Source organism: Talpa occidentalis, unplaced genomic scaffold (genome assembly GCF_014898055.3).
Source record: "Talpa occidentalis isolate TD23 unplaced genomic scaffold, MPIMG_talOcc4v2.1 talOcc4.4, whole genome shotgun sequence".
Lineage (NCBI taxonomy): Eukaryota > Metazoa > Chordata > Mammalia > Eulipotyphla > Talpidae > Talpa > Talpa occidentalis.
Genome location: NW_023604295.1, coordinates 17,639,591 through 17,662,030, shown reverse-complemented (window position 1 = coordinate 17,662,030; position 22,440 = coordinate 17,639,591). Strand labels below are relative to the sequence as shown.

Here is a 22,440-nt window from a genome sequence, read left to right as displayed (position 1 = left end):
TTGTTTCTAGTTGGATATCTTTATCTGGAGAATTCCCACTTGTGTCGAGTCAAAATTTGCCTCTCTTAAACATCATCCATTAGACCTAGTGATAATTCATAAAGCATGAAGTAACACAGAGGAAGTCGACCACCCAACCAACATAACTTCAACTGTTGTAAAGTAGTTATCATATGCCCTCTTTAGGGTCTCATATTAGCTTAATCTCTACTTCAACCATTCTATGTCCATCATCACCACTTATCTATATTTTGTCTAATTTATTATGACCTTCTTAAAATGTGATACTTAGAATTCTATGTAGATTTCCATATAAGAGCTAATGAGTATTCATGGTTCACTCTTTAATAAGAATTTAATAAACACCTACTATGCACCAACTATTATAGTATGGACTTGTGGTTAAACAAGACAAGTGGTCATTACTTGTCCTTGGAAGCTTTGAGTCTAAGATGATCCTGAGATTGTGGTGAGATAGCCATATTAATACTAACAACAGTGGGAAGCTTATAATCATAACAATATGAAATATCTTTCTAAGTACATTATAAAATCTAAAATTGTATTGGTATTTTTAACATCCATATCAAAATTTTAATTAAAATAAAAGTGGTCATTCATATTTTCATATAATTTGCTAATAAGGTCTGTTATAAAAATAGACACATCTGACATTGAATTTCTCATAATGTGCGAAAGAAACAAAACCAGAAAAGGAAAAGCCTAAGGAAAAACTAATAAAACATTTTGAAATTGCAGATAAATTGAAACTTGCAAAAATAAAGCATATGCTTAAACAAATTTCAGAAACAAAAATGAAAAGCCAGAAATATATACTTAAAGAGCAGATTTTTTTTTCCTATGAGACAGCATTGCACAGTGGACAGAATGCTAAAATAAAAATTTGAAAACTAGATACCAATCCAGATGGTTAAGCCAAAATCACTCTCCTTGAGGCTAAAAATCCTTATTGGAAAATAAAATTTAAATTTCCCCTTCTGCCCTGATTACCGTCATGTATGTTAATACATTTGCAAAATAGGAGTTAACGGATGAAAGTGCTCAAAAAAGAATATGCCACAATTCAAAGGTACGTATTTCTTCTTACAAAGAAAAGAGAAAATGATTATATCCAATATGGAATAGCAGGTGTTGAATTACTCTCCCCAAATAAATAGCTATAAAATGGTGTTGGGCACACACACAACCAAGGTTCAATCCTTAAACGTAGGAATCACAAGAGGGTGGTGATATTTCAGCTGCACATGCTTTGCTAAGACTATAGACAAAAAGACCAAGGAAAGAGCAGTTACAGGAATCCACACCTGTGTTGGGCTCTGTACTTCATCTTCCCTTTCTTTCACGTGCATGACCTCTTGAAAGTTAGTGGTGGTGTCTATACCATGGAGTTGAGCAAACTGAAGCTCTCAGAGATTAAAGAAATTTTCCTGAGGTCACACAGCTCAGATTCAAGCCAAAATTTATTTAACAACATAGTCATGCTTTTTTCAGGTGCTTTGGTAGTATAAAATATGGGGACTATACCTGAGGGTAGAAATCAAATACTATCCAACAACGAACAGTGGTGTAAGAAAATAAATATATTTAACAAAAATAAATAAAATGCTTTTCAAATTAACATACTTCCTCTATTTATTCTATCTAGAGAAAAAGATAAGCCTATAAAGACAACAACAGAGGCTAAGAGATCAAAAGTGACGGGCAGGAGAGTAGCTAGATGTGAGTAGCTAGTAGTAGTAGAGTAGCTAGTAGTAGTAGGTGTGGTTGTCAGTGAACCCAGTCAGGGGGTGGGGAGGGCATGGGGCCAAGAATGAGATGATGAGAAGGGAGGTAGGAGAAATGAGCAAACATGGGTCACATGAAGTTGAAATTAAAGGCATTAATTCCTTAAGAAGATCCACAGCTGGTCAATGACTAGTGAAATGACTCAAATTTAAATTAGATGCACGTGGAAGCTTTGTTGAAGCCTAAATCCCAACCCCATTCCTGTTGTCAGTAAATCTTTCATGAATTCAATTTCATGATTTAATTTTAGCATCATTTGCTACCCTCAAAATTATATAATTTGTTCAGTTTCAGTTGTAATTTCTAATTGTTCAAAGCCTGACTCCTAAACAGAAGAGATTGCAGGAAGGGATCAACTGGGGGTCAGTGGATATTATTGCTGGTGTGTCAACCAATTAGGCTAAAAAATGTCTTTACTGAAAGTTCTCATGAGATCCACAGGTCAGATCATACAGGACCCATGTTTACATGTTAAAAACCTAAGAAGAAATGGTTTATTGGATCCAGCTTCTTACATGGTTCTGGCATCTCTTCCCTTCTCTCTATGTCCACCACCACTGCTCAGATCCCGGCTGCCACCACATTTCATCTCTGTCTTCCTTCTCCATATTGTAGCCAGGATGATAAAAAAAAAAAAAAAACAGAGAAAAACACATATTTTTGTTAAACAAATGCTGAAACAATTTCTCACCAGCAGATTTAAAATTAATCAATACTAAAGAAAGTTCTCTTGAATGAACAGATAGCATATAGAAATTCAAACGTATTTGAAGAAAAGGAATGATTAGTATGTGGTTAAATATAAAATGTGCTTTTATGCTTTCTTAATTTTTAAAAGAATTGACTGTCAAAGTAACTAGTAATAACATCTTTTAAGGTTTTAAGATATTTAGAAGTAAATGTTATGAAACAACAGCACAAAAATAGAAGGGTAAGGAGAGTATATTGTCATTAATTTCTTACATTTTATAAGAGGTGATAGAATATTGCATTAGTACAATAGTGATAAGTTAAAGAGATATCTTATTTAAAAAATAAAGTGTAATTAATTATATAATATAAAGTGAATTTCTAAAGGTACATGAATAATCCAACTGAAGATAATTAATTTAATGAGGCAGCAACCTCCTAATGCCACAGAGTAGGGAAAAAGAACAAATGTATGAAAAACAAATCACATAATAAAAGCCCTAGACCCAATCATAATCTTATTAACTGTAAGTAGACTAAATACTTCAATTAACAGATAGATAACATCCATCCTCCCAGAAACAGAACAATGCTTACTTTAACATGGCATCATGCCAGGAAGAAACCAAACAGCCACTTAGCAGCAATTTGATGACATTAGAATACCTTTATCCTGAAAGGGACAGTGAATCATCTTAACTGGAATTGACATATATCCGGTATAACTTTGCCTCTTCTGCTTCGTAGGACCTTTGTAGCATTAATATCCAAGTGCTTTCAGAATGTTATATCCACAAGCATAAGCACTGCATGAAACTGAGGGACTCTATTTATAGCAAGAAGCAGGTGATGAGTAGACAATGATGGGACCCCTGGTCCTGATGTATACACAGCCCCCAGAAGTTGCCAGACTGACCTTCTAATAAGTGACTTGTACAAGTTGCAACTGAGAAACCACCTCATGCATGTTGCTATGCTAGGATAAGATACCAACACAGTAATGCCATGTCTTCAATTAGTAGAAATCTTGGTTCAGAATCCATGATACAAATAGATTTAACTTTCTACTATCACTTTTCTTAACCCAGGCTCCTGGCCCTTGCAATACTGAGCTCTATGAAGGTCTTCGGAGATATTTCCAAATAGTTAACTCTTCCATTTGGTGCCAGCAAAAGTCTCAATGAATTTCATTCTCTAGCTACTGCTGAGGCACTCTGAATTCACGCAAAGAAGCCGGCAGAAACACAAAGGAGTCACTGATCTGAGAGGTAATTGTCCTTGATTATGCCAAGGAGACAGCACTGCTGTTCCACAAGGAAGGAATAAGTTTCGCATGCAGAAGACACGCTTGAACATTTTTAGTGCTCCCTTTAACACATTTTCACCATTATATGAATGATATAGTGACCAGTCCCTTAACCCTCAGATATGCACTTCTTCATAATGTTACCAAATAAAACTCCTGAATAAGCTGAATGGATAGCCAGTGGTGAGCAGACTCTTGAATGGCTAGTAGAGCATGGAGATGGTGAATGTCAGTTGTGGCCAAGAGCCTCTACCAGTGATAGTTTATATATAGTTCATCCCACTAAACTTCCTTCAACACATTTCCTCTGGTAAATGAGGTTCATCAGAAGCTTGATGGATCTGTTCCCAGAAATTTTATAAAGCAAGTTGATTTAAGTGGCAAAAAGGATGAAATATAGTAGATGCAGAATTGTGCATCCCAGTAACCCAGGTCTTCAGTACTGATGGAATTGTTCTCCTAACTGCCCACATGTTGTTGGCTATGAGCTCTCAAATGTGAGCTTTCAGTTAAACAGGGCCACCTCATCTAAGCTATAACTGTCCCAGTGCAATGTGCAACCAACTACTGATCAGAACAAGCTGTAAACGCCAATTACTTTGTTCCACTTCAGGACAAATTTCAAAGTCTATACCAAAGTCTATTCCCGTCAGATAAGCTGACACCTTTGCTGTGACTGCATTTTATTTTTTTAAAGATTTATTTATTTATGTATAGAAGAACTGGGGTACAGGCCAGAGGTGCGGGGGGTGAAAGAATTCACCAGTGACAGAGTGGGGAGCAGAACAGGCAGATCTACAGAAACACACTGCTGAGGGGAGCAGCAGGCAAGATAGGAGAGGTCTGCTGTACCATGTGGGTCATCTCCCTGGCCAGGGATTGAACTCATGTTGCAGTGGCTGGTGATAACATGATAGTTCTGTGTCTCTAACCCCACATCACCAGGGAAGCCCTGTGACTGCATTTTAAGTCCAACTTCTACTCCTGGCTAATCCCACTTCCTTTTTTTTATAGAAGAGTTGAAGTTTATTCTTGGGAAAAAGCAATCAACTCTTATCCTTCTTCTCTTCTCCCATCAAGAGTATCCCTGGGGTAGGGCCTCCCCGGTGGTGCAGCGGTTGAGCGCTGGGTTGCGAAGCTGCCCGCGGCCTCTGCGGCGCCGGTTCGATCCCCAGCCGCTCCCCGGCCACCGGAGGAGGGTCCCACATGGCGCGCAGACCTCTCCTGCCGCCCGCTGCTCCCCTCAGCAGTGTACTTCGGTCCTTCTGCCTGCTCTGCTCCCCGCTCTGGCTCTGGTGAATTCTCTCACCCTCCCGCGCTTCTGACTGTACCCAGTGCATGTATAAACAAAACAAACAAACAAATAAATAAATAAAACATGCCTCTATTAAAAAAAAAATTTAAAAAACAAAAACAAAAAAAAAAAAAGAGTATCCCGGGGGGAATCTACCCATCCAAATAGTCCTCCCCTTTTCCTGGCTGCAACTTCCACCAACATCCATTACGATCCCACGACTTGGATGGGAGCTACACTAGGGTTTGGTATTTGTCCACTAGAAGATTCTTCAATAAACTTTCTGAAAGCTAATGTCAGTCTGACCTATAACACCAACGCCTCTCTTTGCTGATGATAATTTAAATGGAATGGTAGATAACACAATAAATTGCAAAGTTCAGTATTGTTAAGGAGTTAAAAATCCCTATGTGTCTTTGGACTTAATATGATTCTATTGAAAACATTGCCATTTTGGGACTAGAATTTGACAAGGTGATTCTAAATTGTATATGTAAATAGTAAGCACCTATATGGTCTAAAACAATCTTAAGGGCAACTTTGTAGGAATTCCATTACCCAACTTTGAGACTTAGAACAAGTTACATTAATTAAGACAATTAGATTGGTGTGACAATGAATAAAAAGATTCAAGGAAACCAAAGGGAGAGTTGAGAATTTGACACAATTTCTATTACCAATCAATTAATTTTTAAGATAGACACCGAGCACAATTTAATGGAGAATAAAAATCTTCCTACAAATGATGCTAAAAGAACAGGCATTCATATGGAAAGAAGTGAAAAATTATTCCTACATCACTACTTTAGCTCAAACAAAAGAATTAATTTGAGATGGATTAGAGATCCAAAAGTACACACCCAAATCATAAAACTCATAGAAGAAATTGTTGAAGAATTTCTCCAAATGATTTCAGTTTCTTAAAACACAAAATGCATAAACCACAAAAAGAAAAAAAATGGACTCCATCAAAACTAAAATAGCTTCTGTGTACAGAAAGGATTCAAAATCCATTCCTTATCACAGAACACTTTAATGTTGCATTTGTCAAGGAGTTATTATATTTTAAAAATGGTAAACCTATGAAGTAAGATATTCAAAGATCAAGGATCAAATTATTAGATAAAGGACAAGAAAGCAGTTTTCATTCAATGCAGAAAAAAAATTGTAATCTGCTATTTACCATCATCACTTGTGTAAATATATAGTTTCTGACCCAGGTAACCACAAGGTATATTATATTGAAGATTTTGATCAGGAATTACATTTGGCAGTTTTGAAGTGTACATCAGGGGTGTGCGTGTGTGTGTGTGTGTGTGTGTGTGTATTTTGCAAAAGCAAGCTCAATATTTTCATTTAAAGATGTAACATTATAAAAAAAATAAAAAAAATAAAAAATTAAAAAAAAAAAATAAAAAAGTGAAAAGGCAAGCTACAGCCTGGGAAAAAAAATTCAGAAGACTTGTATCTGGCAAAGGAATTGTACTCAGAATATACAAAGACCTCTTATATGTCAGTAATAACAATAAAAGAACCAAAAATTTTTAAATGAGCATAAAATTGGGATAAATACCTCACAAGGATAAGGAAGATAAACACAAGGCAAATAAGCATGTCAAATAGTGCTGTGTATCACTAGTCAACAAAAAAATGCAAATTCAAACCACAGCGAAACATCACTTCACACAAACTAGAATGATTATAGTTAAATTGTTTGACAACTTGAGACATACTGGCTTTTTGGAGCAACCAAAATTCTCATAGATTGCTAGTGGAAATCTATTTGGCTATTTCTTCTGAAGTTAAAAACGTATCAGGCCTCCTGGTAGCGCAAAGGGTTAAGTCTCAGCACTGTCAAGCAATCACCAGCCACTGCAGCCAGAGGGTCACCAGCCAGGGAGATAACCCACACAGTGCAGTAGACCTCTCCTGTCTCACCCGCTGCTCCGCTCAGAAGTGTATTTCAGTAGATCCACCTGTTCTGCTCTCCACTCTGTCTCTGGTGAATCCTCTCTCCCCACACCACACCCCGCCCCTCTGGCCTGCACCCCAGTTCTTGTAGGCATAAATAAATAAAATCTTCTTTTTTAAAAAAGTATCTATCCTTTGATTTAGCAATTTCATTCTTTGGTATTTAACCAAACAAATGAAAACATATCAAAAAAGATCCCTAGAAGAATGGTAAAAACAGCTTTAATCATAACAGCTCACAGATGGAACCAATACAGATGTTCATCAACAGTAAGATGGATAAACAATTGTACAACCATACAATGGAATACTACTCAATAATAAAAAAAAGAATGAACTACTTACATACTCAAATACTTGGATGATTTCAACAAATACTCCATTTATATAAATTTCTACAACAGACAAGACTAACACATGATAGAAATCAGACAATAATTATCTTTGAGGGATTAACTGATTGAGAAGAGGAAGGAATAAAATTTCGGTGGTGATGAAAATGTTCTATGTAACACGATAGGTGGTGGGTAACATAGGTCTATGTATTTGTCTCACAATTTACACTCAAGATGACTGTATTCCGCTGTGCAAAAATTAAAACCCATATGCTTGCTTTAAAATAAGTGGAATTATATGTCAGAAAGCTACTAATAGGTAACACATTGAAACATTTCTGTGAAGGTCAGAACCAAATTATAGATTGGTTGCTTTTAGTGACTGTATAATTCAATTTTGTCTTCAGTTCCTCCTTAGAGTGTTCCTTTTTTCTGATCAGTCAGCATACAAACATTTGGTGAGCATCCACTATTTACCAGCGCTGAAGTCTCAAGTTCCTATGTCTGATATGTCATGGCAGATACCAAGTACTGAACTAAGCTACAAGTTGTTTGAACTAACGTTCCCTTTTCTTTATCATTTGAAAGAACCATGGGAAAATTAATTCAGAAGGAAAAAAACCAACTGTTTGAAATTTTTCCATCAGTGATAAAACAGTTGGGGAGTTATTTTTTGTTTAGGAAATTCCTAGCTCTGACAAAATAACTGAAGTCTTATTTCTTGAAGTGGAATCTTCCCAACTCTCTAGAGTTTGATGGACATGTAAAACCAAACCAGACTAAATTAGAGCTTTGTTTCACTGTACCACAGAGAGCATACTTGTTGGCAGTTTGAGCATCATGGAAGAGCTTAATATGCAGATTTTGATTCCTGATCTTGGAGATTCTATTTTAGAAAGACCATGAAGCCAGGTTCCTAAAATAATACTACAGAGGGCCAAGTTTTAGAAATAAATACACAAGAACTCTGTGAAGAAAAGAGAAACACCCATGTGGAAGATTGCTATAGAATGTTTGTGCACCCCCCCCCAAATTTATATGTTGAAACCTAAATCCCAATGAAGTGGGGATCTGATTAGTAATGAGGGTTGAGCCATCATGAATGGAATATGTGTCCTTATAAGAGACCCCAGAGATCCTTTGCCATTTTCCATCATGTGAATAGACATCATCTATGAACCAGGAAGGATGTCCTCACTGGACAATGAATCCACTGATGCCTTGATGTAAGACTTCCCAGGCTCCAGAACTTCAAGAAATACATTTCTGTTGCTTATAAGTCACTTCATCTATGGTTTTCTGTTATAGCAGTGTAGATAGACTAAGACAGAGGTAATCATATGCATAAAAGCATGGGTAAATGAATGACTTCCTCTGCCTGGTTTTATACACCCCACTTGCTTTTCTTTTGCCTTTACTGCAGACCCCAGGGGTACACAGTTGTCTCCTTGATGCAGGACCCAGAAATGGATAAAAACTCCATTCCCAATCAGCTCTTTGCATAAAAAAGAAAAGTTAAAACTTGAATATAACTTTACTGAGCACTAAAGTGGAAGACAATCAAAATTAGAACAGATTACCCTAATAAAATACAGATTTTCATTCCAAACTTATTTAAATTGAATCCACAAGTTAACTGATCCAATTTACTAACATTCAGACCAGGGTTTTGCTCACTTCCTCCAACAAATTCTGCTAATTAGAGATATTCATTTGGATTTGGAGAAAACATTCTCTTTAAACTTACAAATTACTCCTTAGGCTCCTTAGTGAAGATAAGTCCATCATAAATTTTAATCAGATAATCCTATGTTGTTGTTGTTTTCTAATATAAAGCTGGGATAATTGGGGAAAAGCAAGGTTGAATAGATAATTTTGGAGCAAGAGACACAGTAGGGAATCAGGTCAGTCTGGACTTTTAGCAACCCTGCATATCCATGCTGCAAACCCAAGGTATACTTTATGAAACAATTCTTTTTTCACTGAGTCTCTCATTAGCTCCCCACCTCAAACATGTTACCTGGCTTTTAATTTTTATTGTTATAATTATTTTCTTATTAATAAAGACAGCAGCCATGTTGATTAAGGACCTACCTTATTCTAATATGACCTCATCCTAACTTAACTAATTTCTTCTGTGATGACCCAACTTTCAACTAAGTTCCCATTGTATGATATTGGGGGTTAGCACTTTAACAGATGAATCAAGGTGGGCATGAGGGGTAGGGCAAAATTCAACCCATAATAACCAAAAGCAACTATTAAATAGAAATCCAGTGCTGTCTGGGACAAACAGAATATGAGAAATTTTTGATTTTTATGGAGTATAAGGAAGAAAGGAAGATAGTTGAGAAGTTATATGACTGAGTTATGTTAATCATTTCACCTTTTGTTTGCCTAGATTCTTAATTTTCTGTGCATGGCCCCTTCCAAACAGTGACTCAGTTGAGCAGATTATGACTTGACCTAAGTTACTTCTTTCTCTGTTCCCTCTCATATGATTAGTTTAGATTTCTGCAGTCTGAGCTCTATCCTGATCTTGGCCAGACTTCTAAAGTACCATGCTACAGCATTATCTGTGCTCAGGGGCCCCTCCTTGACTGGAAATTGACTCAGAAGCATAAAGAGATGAAATAAAGAACTCTGGATGAGCAAAAGAACCATCAAGGCACATAGTGTATGAACACAGGTCCCTGTATGTGATTCTAAGTTGAAAAGGAATACAGAACTAGAAGTGGGAGGCTGTTCAACTATTGTCTAAACCTGAGAATTATAGCTGACCACAACTCTCAAATCATTCTGTTTTCTCTGATGACATGCATGCCAGAATTTTCTGACCTCAGAGGCATTTAAATCATCTTGGTTCCCCATATATCTCTGTTTTTCTTCTATCACTTGAATGGAGCTTTTCCCCCATTCCCAAGACCTGGCTTTCTGCTTTTCTCAGTGTGCTCTTTTCAAATCATTCTACTATTTACACATTTTCAAATTCTGTGTCTATGCTGTTGATTGCTAACTCTGTAGTATAAGTTCAGCACTATTCCTTCCACTCTATTTTTTTGAAAACAAATGTCATTTTACCTGTGGCTTCCAATAGCTACCTTTTTCCTGTTGATAGAATTATTTGCTGACAAATTTTTTGAAAGACTAGAATTATTTGCTGACAACATTATTTGAAAGACTTTATATCCAAAGCATATGTTTTCTTTTCACTGTTTCTTACATGTTGACATCTGGTTTCTATTCCTGCTTTATCTCCATCTACATTCTCTTTTAAACGTTTTGTTACATTAAAAACTATGAAGACTGCTTAATTAAAAACCATAGAAATTTTGAGAAAACTTTCCTTCTTGGTTTGTTTAGAGATTGAGTTTGTTGTCGATTATAAGGAAAGGTAGTATTCATAAGAGTAGGTATGAATTGGAAAGTGCTTTTCATTGTCAGTTAGCATGATTTTGTTGAGTTTCTACTATATCCCTGCCCCTTTACTTAAATGCTACAGAAATAAAAAAAAAGGGGGGGGGTAATAAAAAGGATTGTTGAATACCTGAATGTAATGAATTCTAGAAAATAATTCAAAAATGAATATTGGAGGAGAAAAAGGAAAATAATTCAAGAAATTCAACTGTGAGCTTCATGTGGGTGAACTCCATTCTAAATTCCATTTGTGAAAGCCAAATAGAAATAGAAATTTACCATAAGCTTAATATCAACAAAATTCAACTGTCCCTGAAAATGACATTCTTTTAGTTTTTTATTATTTCAAAATTTACTAACTTTTTTATTTAGATCTGTTTTCTCATTTTTTTATTCTGCATAGCTAAATTAAACATTAAAAACTTTGTTGAAGAAAAAATAGGTAGGTCCTCTAAAATTACTGTTCTCATGTAGTTATAATTACATATTTGAATTTTCTTTTAAACTTAAGTGGGAATTTCGTCTTTTGTTGAAATTAGCTATTTCTTTTTTAATTATATATGTATATATACACACATACATACAAATATATATATAATTGAGGTAACACTAGTTACATTGGTATTGGCACCATTGCAGTCTGATTTACAGATATAGGCTCACACTCCTTTAGATAGTATGTTGCCATATCACATCTACCACTAAAGCATCCATAATCCTCCATCATAAGGAAAAAATGCCCATCATCATCATTGCAGATACCACCTCATACTTATGAGAATTACCTATATCAAAAAAACTAGAAACAACAAGTGTTGTCAAGGATGTAGAAAAAATGAAACCCTACAGTTCAAGAGTGCTAAAAAGAGCAGGAAAAATCCTGGGGACTAGAAGGATTCAGAAAAAAAAGAAGATGAGTAGAAGCTTAGATGTTTTGTGAAGTGATAAAAGCAGGAAATTGCATGTGAACTCAGGAAGCTGTTGCTACAACATTTTCCCAGCATCTGCACCAGTAAAATGAATTTCTGTTACTGATTCCTTAGGTGCATAATTTAGTGTGAAATCAAAATTTTGATTACTAATTCATTCATCCAAATTACTAATTCATCTGATTAAATTCTATAAGCTACACCTATAACTATTTATATAAATCACATCTTGAAATATATATACATATGTATATGTGCATATATATTTATATGCATATATATTTACTGTTAGACAGTAAATCTTATCTAAAAATGTAATTTGTGATTTATTTTTGCTTGTTTCATATGCTAAAAGGGGGTTGGAGTGTTTGTTGAACGAGTCTATTCATAATAACTGTCACATGTATTCTCCTGTTCTTTTCTACCAGTGAAGAGAAATCACATATGACTTGTGACAATAACAAGCTGTGAACATTCTAGAAGATATTTGATGTATTTCTATTTGTTTCATATGAAAATACAGATATTATTTTAGAGATTCAAGTTGATCCCTTCTGACATTTAGAAATATTGATTTACTTTATTGATTAAAATATCAATAATTATTGGCATCTTAAAGAAAATACGATGCTTCTGATGAGTTGATTTAAAACAATTAAGTTTCAACTCTATTGACATTTTGGGCCAAATCATTCTTTTGTGTGGGAGGTTGACGCCTTGTAATATATTCACAGCACATCTGACTTCTACCTACAAGAGGTCAGCACCATTTCCTGATCCCAAACTCAATGAGAATCAGAACTGTCTCCAAGTTATCTCCATTTTGAAACAATGATATAGAAGGGGTGGCCAAAAAGGAAGCAGTACCTATCCTACTTTAAAACTAGGAAACAGGGGGGCCTCCCTGGTGGCACAAGGGGTTAAGTCTCAGCATTATGAAACCATTGGCAGCCACTGCAGCAGGAGTTCGATTCCCGGGCAGGTTGCAGACCCACATTGCACAGCAGACCTCTCCAGTCTTGCCCGCTGCTCCCCTCAGCAGTGTTTTTCAATCAATCTGCCTGTTCTGCTCTCCACTGTGTCTCTGGTGAATCCCACCTCTGGCTTACACTCCAGTTTGTATGCATAAATAAATAAAATAAATCTTTGAAAAAAAATAAAACTAGGCAACAGAAAATAACATACAAAATACATAATTTTTATTTTATGATAATTTTCTATTCCTGAGTTTCTGAAATATATTTTCCAAGTTTAGGGCTTAGAAAATATTTACAATGATGACAAAACTCATTTAAGCAAACTATCTCAACAGTTATTAGCACCTAGTTGTACATCTGCTGCTTCCAACCTAATATGAAGAGGTAAATTTTAAACAATCTTACTTTTATATGAACTTTGTAATTTTAAATTGTTGCCATCATGTTTTCTGTACATTTAAAACTAGCATAACTACCGTGGTCACGATTATGCTTTGAAATCACTGTAATTTTTAAATTAAGTGAATTTCAATAACAATGTTATAATAACTTCACAAAATTAAAATTATTACTTACTTGCAAACCGACCACTTTCTCACAAAAATACAAATGTTTACATACTTAGCCTATTTCTGAAAAATGTAGTAGTTACAATTATTCAATACTGCTGTTGTAGTACTTGAGATAGTAAGGCACATTGTGTTTTTAATGGTATGTTAGCTCTAAGTCAACTCTTTGCCTCATCCTTAAAGAACAAAAGTGATATGCTCAGATTTTTATGCTCAGCTTTCCTCAGTGACTAATGATGACCCAAAATGGTCGAGGTTTTCACTGAGAAGGGGACAATTTGACATATTGCTCTAGAAAGTCATTCTCAAATTCTCAAATCTGGTTGCCCATGAGAATCTCTTTGATGTGAAATACTAATATCTACATCTTCTATTTAGGGAATTTGATTTAATTTGTGTGGGATGAGGGCTGGCCCTAGGTGTTATTTCACAACTTTCTGGTAAGTCTACCCTACAGCCAGAATTGAGAAACATTATCGGAAAAGAATAGAGCTCAACTATGAGCAAATAATGTGGATAGTTGGCCCTTGAACAATGCAGAGGTAAAGAGAAGCCAACCTCTGGGAAAAGAAAAATCTAAATATAACTTTTGACTCCCCCAAACCTTTACTACCAGTCATCCCTTGCTACCAGTCATCCCTTGATATCAGGTTCCCCACAGATATCAAAACTCACGGACACTTTAGTTTCTTATAGCTGCCCTCTGTGTCTGTATAGTCTGAATGTGCAGATTTAATCAACCAATATCCATGACTGAGTGAATCCCTGATAGCAAAGTCCATGGATAAGAAGGTCCACTGTACTTATTTTTAAAAATCTGCATATAACTCCACACCCATGTTGTTCATGTATTTTGGAAAAGTCCCTTAGATAATTTGCCTGTACCTTCTTTAAGGGGAGAAGGTGCATGACACTGTTTTTGCCTCAGTGGCCTATGTATCTGACCAAAGGTCACTGTGACAGTCTGACCTTACCAGTTTCTATACAGATCTCAATCCTAATTTATGCCTCAGATTACAAAATTCTTTCCTTGTCGGACAGTGTTGCTACAGGAAATTTAGTAAATGTTTCTACATTTCTTTTCTCATATATAAAATGAAGCAAATAGACTGGATAATTGATTAAAATCAATTCCTGTTTCAACAATTTACTTTCCTTCTTTGCAAGAATGTTGGCAAGGTGTCTAACTATTGTTATGAGCTTTGAAACCACAATGACGTATGTTAGGTTAAATTAAAAAGTTTTGCATACTTCTCTGCCTTGAAAGTCAATCATGGGCCCTCATTTTCCTTCTCCCCTGTTTTGCCTTAGCATTTCCTTTGCAGAGGTATTCCTTTGCAGAAATATATTATCTTTTTACAGAGGGAAATTAATGGGCTTAATGTGAAGTGCAGAAGAAAGGGAACAACAAATTAGGTAAGCAGAACAGAGGAAGGAAGAAGTGAGATTATAAACACCAAATACGTAGTTTTTAAAGAGGGGAACCTATTGTGATGGGGTGTCAGCCAGATCAAGTAGTTTAAGTACTAAAATTAGAGGATTCTGGTTACATGAGCATTTGGGTTTATAATGGATTGTACACTCTCCACGAGCCCCCAACCACAGAGAGGAGCCACGTGTTCTTCTAGTCCTTTGACAACTCCCTTTAACCCTTCTCCTCCTACAAAGTCATAAGTAAACCCCGAAGCTCCTGCAAAAACATCCCTCACCCCCACTGTGGGAAAACTGTCTGTTGGTGGAGCCATGTCCCTGATAGAGAAAGACATTTAAAACTCTAACTCGTAGCTCTGTACACATCCTCATGTCACTGAATACTTTTTTAGTTGTTAGTAGTGCATATGAAGACAATAGAAGGCACAGTAGAATGTTATGAAAAGAATAAAAATAAGCAATTCTTACAAGAGGAAATATAAGATGTTCAAATTCATTAGACATTGAAGCAATTCAGAATTGTAAAAATTGAAGCAATTAGCCCCAATTAATATTACTGAAAGTGTGGGCCTTTTTGGAGGACAATTTTGGCATTTGTTATCAAGGTTTTGAATGCACATATGTTTGCAAGCAGCAATTACACTTCCAGGTGTCTAGCCTAGAGAAATACTCACATGTACCCAAAGAGTCACATACAATAGACATAGTCTGACAATGGAATGCAGGATATTGGTTAAGAAGATGAGTTATATTTTTCATGTTAATAGGGGAGGGTCTCTTAATATATTATGAAATAAGGAAAACAAATTTCAAATTTCAGAAAAAAAGTGCAATACTCCGTAAAATGAACTATTTTCAGGAGTGAAGAGAAACATGGGAAATAATCTTAAAGATTACATTCTAGAAGTAGGTGTAATGTGGATGCTAAAAATGGAACACAATTTCAAGCCATATTAACAAAAATCTTGGTAGGAGAAAGATGGTCACAGTTGTCAACTGGGTTACTCACCAAGATTAACTGGCCTAAACTGGTTGATCAGTTAGAAACACTGAGATACGTATTTGATGTGCTAGGAAGGCACAGAGCAGGTTCTCTATGGATGGGGCAGATGGTAAAGGAGAGTCCTGGCGCCCTCAGGGGCTTTTTCAGGTTTCTAATGATCTTTCTAAGCCAACATGTTATGCAGCAACCAGGTACAGGGCAGGCAGGGGGCCTGGGGGTCCAGAAGGCTGGCAGGCCTCCTAGCCCTCACAAATCTTTACTCTTTCCGTTCTCTCTGCTGGCCTCTACTGCTCTCCACTATACTGCCCCACATGGGCCTCTGCTGCTGCCCTTATATGCTCAGTCTCCAGGCTCAGGAGTGCCCACTCTCCCATTCCCACACTACACTCCAGGTGCCCACCAGGCACGCTTATAAGACCACAGGTGTCGATCATAGTTGCTGATGACAGGAGGACAGAAAAAACCTGATAGCTTCTATTTACCCTACAGTACTACACAGGAACATACTGATTTCTCTGAACTTATTTCCACTGAATACCACACAATCAACCATTTAACATGATGTGAATAATGGTCATTATTGTTTCTATTATATTATTAGCTCATTAAAGGCAAGCACCATAAATCACATGTCTTCATTCCCCATATAACTTGAAGAATTAGACATATAAAAGTCATTTAGTAAACATTGAACACAGAAACACAAAGTTTAAGGCTGAAGATAATGCAGTTCCTGCATCCTTCACTCTGAAGATCAGTGAGATCATGTATATAATTTCAAGGATTCATTCTGGGCAGGAGGTTAAACCTATACTGCCAATTGATTCTTTTTATTTTTTCCCTTGATATGACCTTGCTTTCCTAGATTTTTTTTTTAAGATTTTATTTATTTATACAAGAACCAGGGTATAGGCCAGATGCATGGGAGGGTGAGAGGATTCGCCAGAGATAGAGCAGGGAACAGAACAGGCAGACTAACGAAATACACTGCTGAGGGGAGCAGCAGGCATGACAGGAGAGGTCTGCCTCGCCATGTGAGACCCTCGCTGGCTGGCCAGGATGGAACCCGTGCTGCAGAGGCTGCGGACAACTTCAGAATGCTGTGCTCAACTGCCTGCGCCACCAGGGAAGGCCTTCCTGGATTTTTTTTTTTTTAAAGCAGAGTGCAGTGACAATTTCAATGATTGTATCCTGTGTCTCACTAGTAAAGGTTTTGTGTGCAGAGGATTTTACGTTACAAATGGCAGAAATGGCTAAGACATCTGCTAGAGGGTGAGAGGAAATTATCCATCAATTAGAAACAACTGGGGAAAACAGCTATTTAAAGGCAACCCATTTTAGGGTTTTCTGAGCATTCAGTCACATACAGTTTTTTCTCTGTGTAAAAAAATAAATAAATAATCTACTCAGAGCACTAATTTCAGCCTCTCTGAGTTTGAAGGAAGCAATATATTCATTGGAATAGTGGGAAAAATGAGATCAGGGTAGAGCACTTTGAGTTGTCTCTCTGACTCCTCCTTAAATCTATCTGTGGTTCTGTGGCTTGCCTCAGAACCAGCCAATACACTTTCATAAAGATATATATGACCTGGTTTTCCTCCCCATGGAGTGCCAAATTCAGGATTTTTTTAAGAGCTTTATATGACACAAGGCTAAGACCAAAAAGAAATTTTCTATGACTATAGAAAATACATTTTGAAATGTTAATGACTTATTCCTTCTACTATCATATTTTAAAATAATGTCTTTTTTAATTCAATTAATCAGTTTGATTTTAGTTTGAGAAGAAAATGCATTCTAGCACCTTGATTGGTGAGATGAGAAAGTAAGATCTGGACATTTGTCACAGTGGGGATGGACCTAATTGTACCTCAGGATCCAGGTGAGGAAATGACAGTGTATACAAATAGAAGAGAATTTACCTGAAGCTATGTATAAGGTGTGGTGAAGAGTAAGGGAAGCCACAAGAGATAAAGAACTAGTTAATAATGAGAAGCAATAGGCCTGAAGCAACAGGAGAAAGGAGAAGCAGCCAGGACCACAGGGAATGGCAAGGGCCACCCATTGGGTGCCTTCAAGAAAGAAACAACCTGCTATCCAGTCAGGATGGAACTGGGGGAATAAATGCTCAAACATCAACATTATGCTACCTCCCCATCTCCTGACCACACTCCCACCAGCCAAATCCAACTGGAGACAGGGGGCAAAGAAACTGGTTGATGCTGACCCTATAGGTCACCCTCTGGGGAGACAGTGCAGGGTGAGAAGGATGAAGAATGCTTTAGAAGGGCCAATGGGATATTAACATAATGAATGGTCTTTCCCCACATGTACCTCCTCGGGAACTTCGACTTCTTGTTTGTTTGCCAATATTAATTTATTAAATGTAGAAAATATTGGCAAACTTTCCACTTGCCAGGTACCTGAACATTGTTGTTATATTTGGGGAAGTTTCCATGTTCAGAGCCCTGTCTGAGACAGAAGACATAAAACTTGCTTCTCTAACCCCTCATTTATAGCTGGCTTATTAATGCATAAGACAGAGCACATCAATTGGACATATCCAAGCACACCAGATTCCAGCTTGAAGAAGGAAGCTTCTTCAAGAATCCACTTGGCTGCAGGGGGTGGTGAGAGGTGACTGACTTTCAGTAGGGGTTGCAGCTTGAGCTCCACAGCTAGAGCATGACCATTATACTACACATTCACAGCATATACATTTTGTCTTCAACAGCTCCTTGCTTACAGCTCCCAAAAAACTTGAGAATTTCTTGTTGTGAACGTGATAAACATGTCCCTTGTTACATTAATAAATTACCTTTGGGAAGCACCTACCCATGTCAGTGGATTGGCAGGGGAATCAGCCAAGTAGTTAAGAGAGTTGAATCTTTCTGTGTCTCCCCTGGCCTCAAACTTTGGGGAAGGCAAAGGACTGAAGGTTAAATCAATCACTGATGGAAATTGAGTTATTCAGTCATGCTTATGTAACAAAGTCACTGTAAAAACTGAGAGAACAGGATTTGGGGGACTATGGGGGTGTGGGAAAACATATGGAGATTTGGGGAGAATGACACTCCTGGAGAGGGCATGAAAACTCCACACCCTTTTCCAGACATTGCTCTATGCCTCTATCTAAAATGGCTGTTCCTGATTAATACCTTCGTCATATATCTGTAGATCTAGTGAGTGAATTGGCTTCCCTATATTCTGCAAGTCATTCTAACAAATTAATCAAACCTGCAGAGTGTCCTGGGAACCTCTGATTTAGAGTCAGTCAGAAGAACAGTTAGCAAACCTAACTGAGCTTGCAACTAGGGTATAAAGTGGAGGGTAGTCTGAGACTAAGCCCTTAACCCAAGGAATCTAATACTATTCCAGGTAGTATCAAAACTGAGTCAGATTGAATTGAATTCTGAAAGATGCTGTAGGTGTCCAAGCATTTATTGTTGGCCTGGGGAAGCTTCCATCTGTCCATGGTGGAATTAGGTCAAGGAACTCTTTCATCCCAGAAATGGCATTGCTACTGGTGGCAATGACAGTTTTAATAAAGACAACTTCCTATAAGCATCTAGTTCAACTCTCATGAGAGCTCAGTTTTTGCAGTCTTAGTAGTTTTGTCAGCAGGAAAGTTCTAAAGTTGAGGGTCCTGTTTCTGGAAGTTTATCTTCAGACCTGATTTTCCTTCACAATTTTGTGAGCTACACAAAACCCTTACAATATATTCCTTATGTGCTTAACCATCCATATTTGTAACTACAGACCCTGAAATATATAATACTTCTATTTTCCTCTCTTATTCTATTATATTTTGTTTCTTACTCTGTTATATTTATCTCAATTAAACATCTAATAGGACATAGCCATGTAAGAGACAGAATAAGAAGCATTCTGACCACCTCTGCTTTCTTTCTGGAACAAAAAGTGCTGGTATGCACATATTTGCATTTGAAAAACACACAGTAGATTGAAATTGTGACCTTAAGAAACCTGGATGAGATTTGTTTTGCGAAATGTCTCCACTTTATAAATAATTAAGCATTGCACTAAAAATCATTTCTCAAGCATCCTAGTTCTTTCACTTCTGATATATGCTACAGACAAATTTGTTGGAGAAAAACAGGCTAGAAGAACCCATTTATTCAAGCTCTAGCTTTGCTAGCAATATGTCATGTAATATTGAACAAGACCTTTCAATACTCTAAGACTCCTCTTCCAGATTCAGAAGTGGAGGGACCTAAAACGTGTGCCTTTAAGCTCTAAAATTCTATGTCATTCATTAAAAAAAAAAAAAAAAAAACTTGAGTAAATATACTAAGTTTTTCTGGGTTTGAGGTCTTGAAAGAACACAAATCTGAATTTATAAATCAATTTCAGTGACAGAGCTCTTGATTCAGTGAGAACAGTTTGAGTATTGGGAAACTCATGCCCTATTATTTTTATTATCTGTAAATCATTCTAACTTTGCTAATTATAAAATTCCCATCAATTAGTGGCCTAGATATTAATGGTTGCTTTTAAGTCACAGAAAAGTGAAAGCATGACAAAGTAGATTTTTAACAGCAGCTGCTAGAGTTTACAATAAAATAAGATGGGACAGGAGGGTCACACTTTGACTTTGCTGTTTTTCCCTCAAACACATGGAAAAAATAAACTACAAAGAAGAACTAACACTGCTGAATTCAAGGGGAGGGGGGAAATTACTACCTTCATAGATGAGAAAAAGCATCAGAATATCAAAGAGTGAGTTGGGTTGAAGGAACGGACCTGCTGGTGTCCCAGTCCAGATTGAGGTGGTAATGGCAGTATGACCAGGAGTCTATTCCGCTTGAGACAAGGGACCTGAATTAGGCTGCCTGAGCAATGAGTTAGGAGAGATGTACCTAGGGAGATGAGGGAACACAGAGCCAGCTTTGCATCCAGAAGAAACAAGTCATATGTTGGCCTGGAAACTGGAACTTAGATGTCTCTGATGTCACCATACTATAGACGCATCTCCATGAAAGAGGAAGGAGATTGAATGGAGACCATTTTCACTGCTATCACTTATATGAACAGAATAAAGTATAAGTCCTAGCATGCCAAAAACAGGACTTCTTGAGTGGGGTGGAGGCAGCTGGAAAGGAGCGAGATAGCTATATAAAGGGAGGCAGAATGGGGGTGGGTAGAGACAGGTGGAAGAGAGGCATATAGGGACATATGTGAAGAGATACTTCGAAAAAAGACACGGACATGAGAGACACATGGGGAAGCCGCTCCTGGTCCTTCACAGAGACAATGGCAGTTGTTATGTTGAATTCATGTTGGATTATGTGTTTTATGTAGATTGTATCCCAGCATCTGGGCTCTGCTTAACCCCTTTCTTGTGGTTCCTTGCCAGAAGGTGCCTTAAACTTGTGGCAAGTTTTCAGGTCTCAGCAGCCCTACTTTGGGCTGAACCTATTTGGCTGGGCATATGCCCATAAGGAGATGGGCAATTTTTTAGTTTTATTGGGAAACCATTATTTGAAATTCTCCCTATATACACTAATTCTATTTAAAAAAAAAATTCACTATAATAGTCCTTTGTGCATGCAGGTAATTGGATCCCTTATGGAGAATGCATCTCTTAAGAGCTTGGGTTCCCTGATTCCCCCTCAATTGCATGTAAACAGCCAGGGTCAAAATCCCTGAACTGCCTTCATAGCACTTGTTTCTGAGATAGAATTTCAGGGGAGCAAGTAAAGAGACAACCACAAAACCTATAGATATAGAGGAATAGACACAGGGAGTGAAGAAAAAAGCAGATCAAAGGATAAATAACAAAAGCATTTCAATTCACAATAATCTAGCAAATCAAAACCCCAAGATCCATGAAATCTGATCCAAAAAAAATATTGTCAATAAATTATGAAATGAGAACATGAATTCACTCCATAAAGAAATTCATTTTAATGAACAATGTAATAAATTGGTTTAAGCAAGAAGATCAAAGAGATAAATTAGAAAATAACATTAATAAAAAGAGCTCACCATTATGGAAGAAAAGCAGGAAAAAAAATGAAATAAGAACAGATGAATTTTCAAAATAACCAGATAGATCTCTTGCAAATGGAAAGTTAGTCCTTGGAATTTTAAAAATACTAGATGGACTGAACTCTGATGACTTAGTAAAGGAAGTACTGGTCACTGGGAAAATCAAACTGAGGAATTCACCCCAAATTCAACACAGAGAGACAAAGAGTTTAAATATACAAAGAGTGGTTACATGCATATAACATGAGGACCAAAAAGAGAATGAAAATAAGGTGCTTAGCATAAAAGTAATACCTGAGAAGTCTCCAGAGTAAAAGAAATGCATAAGTCCTGAGATTGAAAGTTCACTCTTGGTAATAAAATTATAAATAAAAATAAATCCCCAACTAAGAACATTGTAATGAGACTTAGAACATGAAGGATAAAAGGAAATCTTAAATGTGCTGAGTGAATACACTTAAACTGTTGTATCCAGCTAAAGCACAATGTGAGTGATGGAGAAAAATAAAATGTTTTCAAATACACCAAAATAACTATTTATAATCCAGAGCTTTTTACAGAGTCTTTGCTTTACCAATCACGCTTTTCTCCACCCCTTCTTCAGCAGTTCTCAACCCCCAGACAACCCCTTACTCTTTTCCCTGCCTGTGATATACTTCGTACCCTGACCTTACCACCTTACTAACTCCTTCCTTCCAGT

At 36.9% G+C, this 22,440-nt stretch overlaps 1 long non-coding RNA gene across 11 annotated transcripts in view; it reads right to left on the bottom strand.

The window, feature by feature from the left end:
• Positions 1 to 20,652, bottom strand: part of LOC119257266 (uncharacterized) — a 75,112-nt gene extending 54,460 nt beyond the window's left edge. For 8 of the 11 annotated variants that reach the window (XR_008553783.1, XR_008553785.1, XR_008553790.1 and 5 more), the window contains exons 1-2: positions 20,433 to 20,652; positions 2,322 to 2,408 (exon numbers count right to left, since the gene is read on the bottom strand). This is a non-coding gene — a long non-coding RNA (uncharacterized LOC119257266). Of the gene's footprint in view, positions 1 to 2,321; positions 2,409 to 18,563; positions 18,642 to 20,432 lie in introns of all 11 variants that reach the window. The other 3 variants (XR_005127987.2, XR_008553792.1, XR_008553791.1) reach the window with 3 other exon arrangements.
• Positions 20,653 to 22,440: the final 1,788 nt, after the last annotated feature.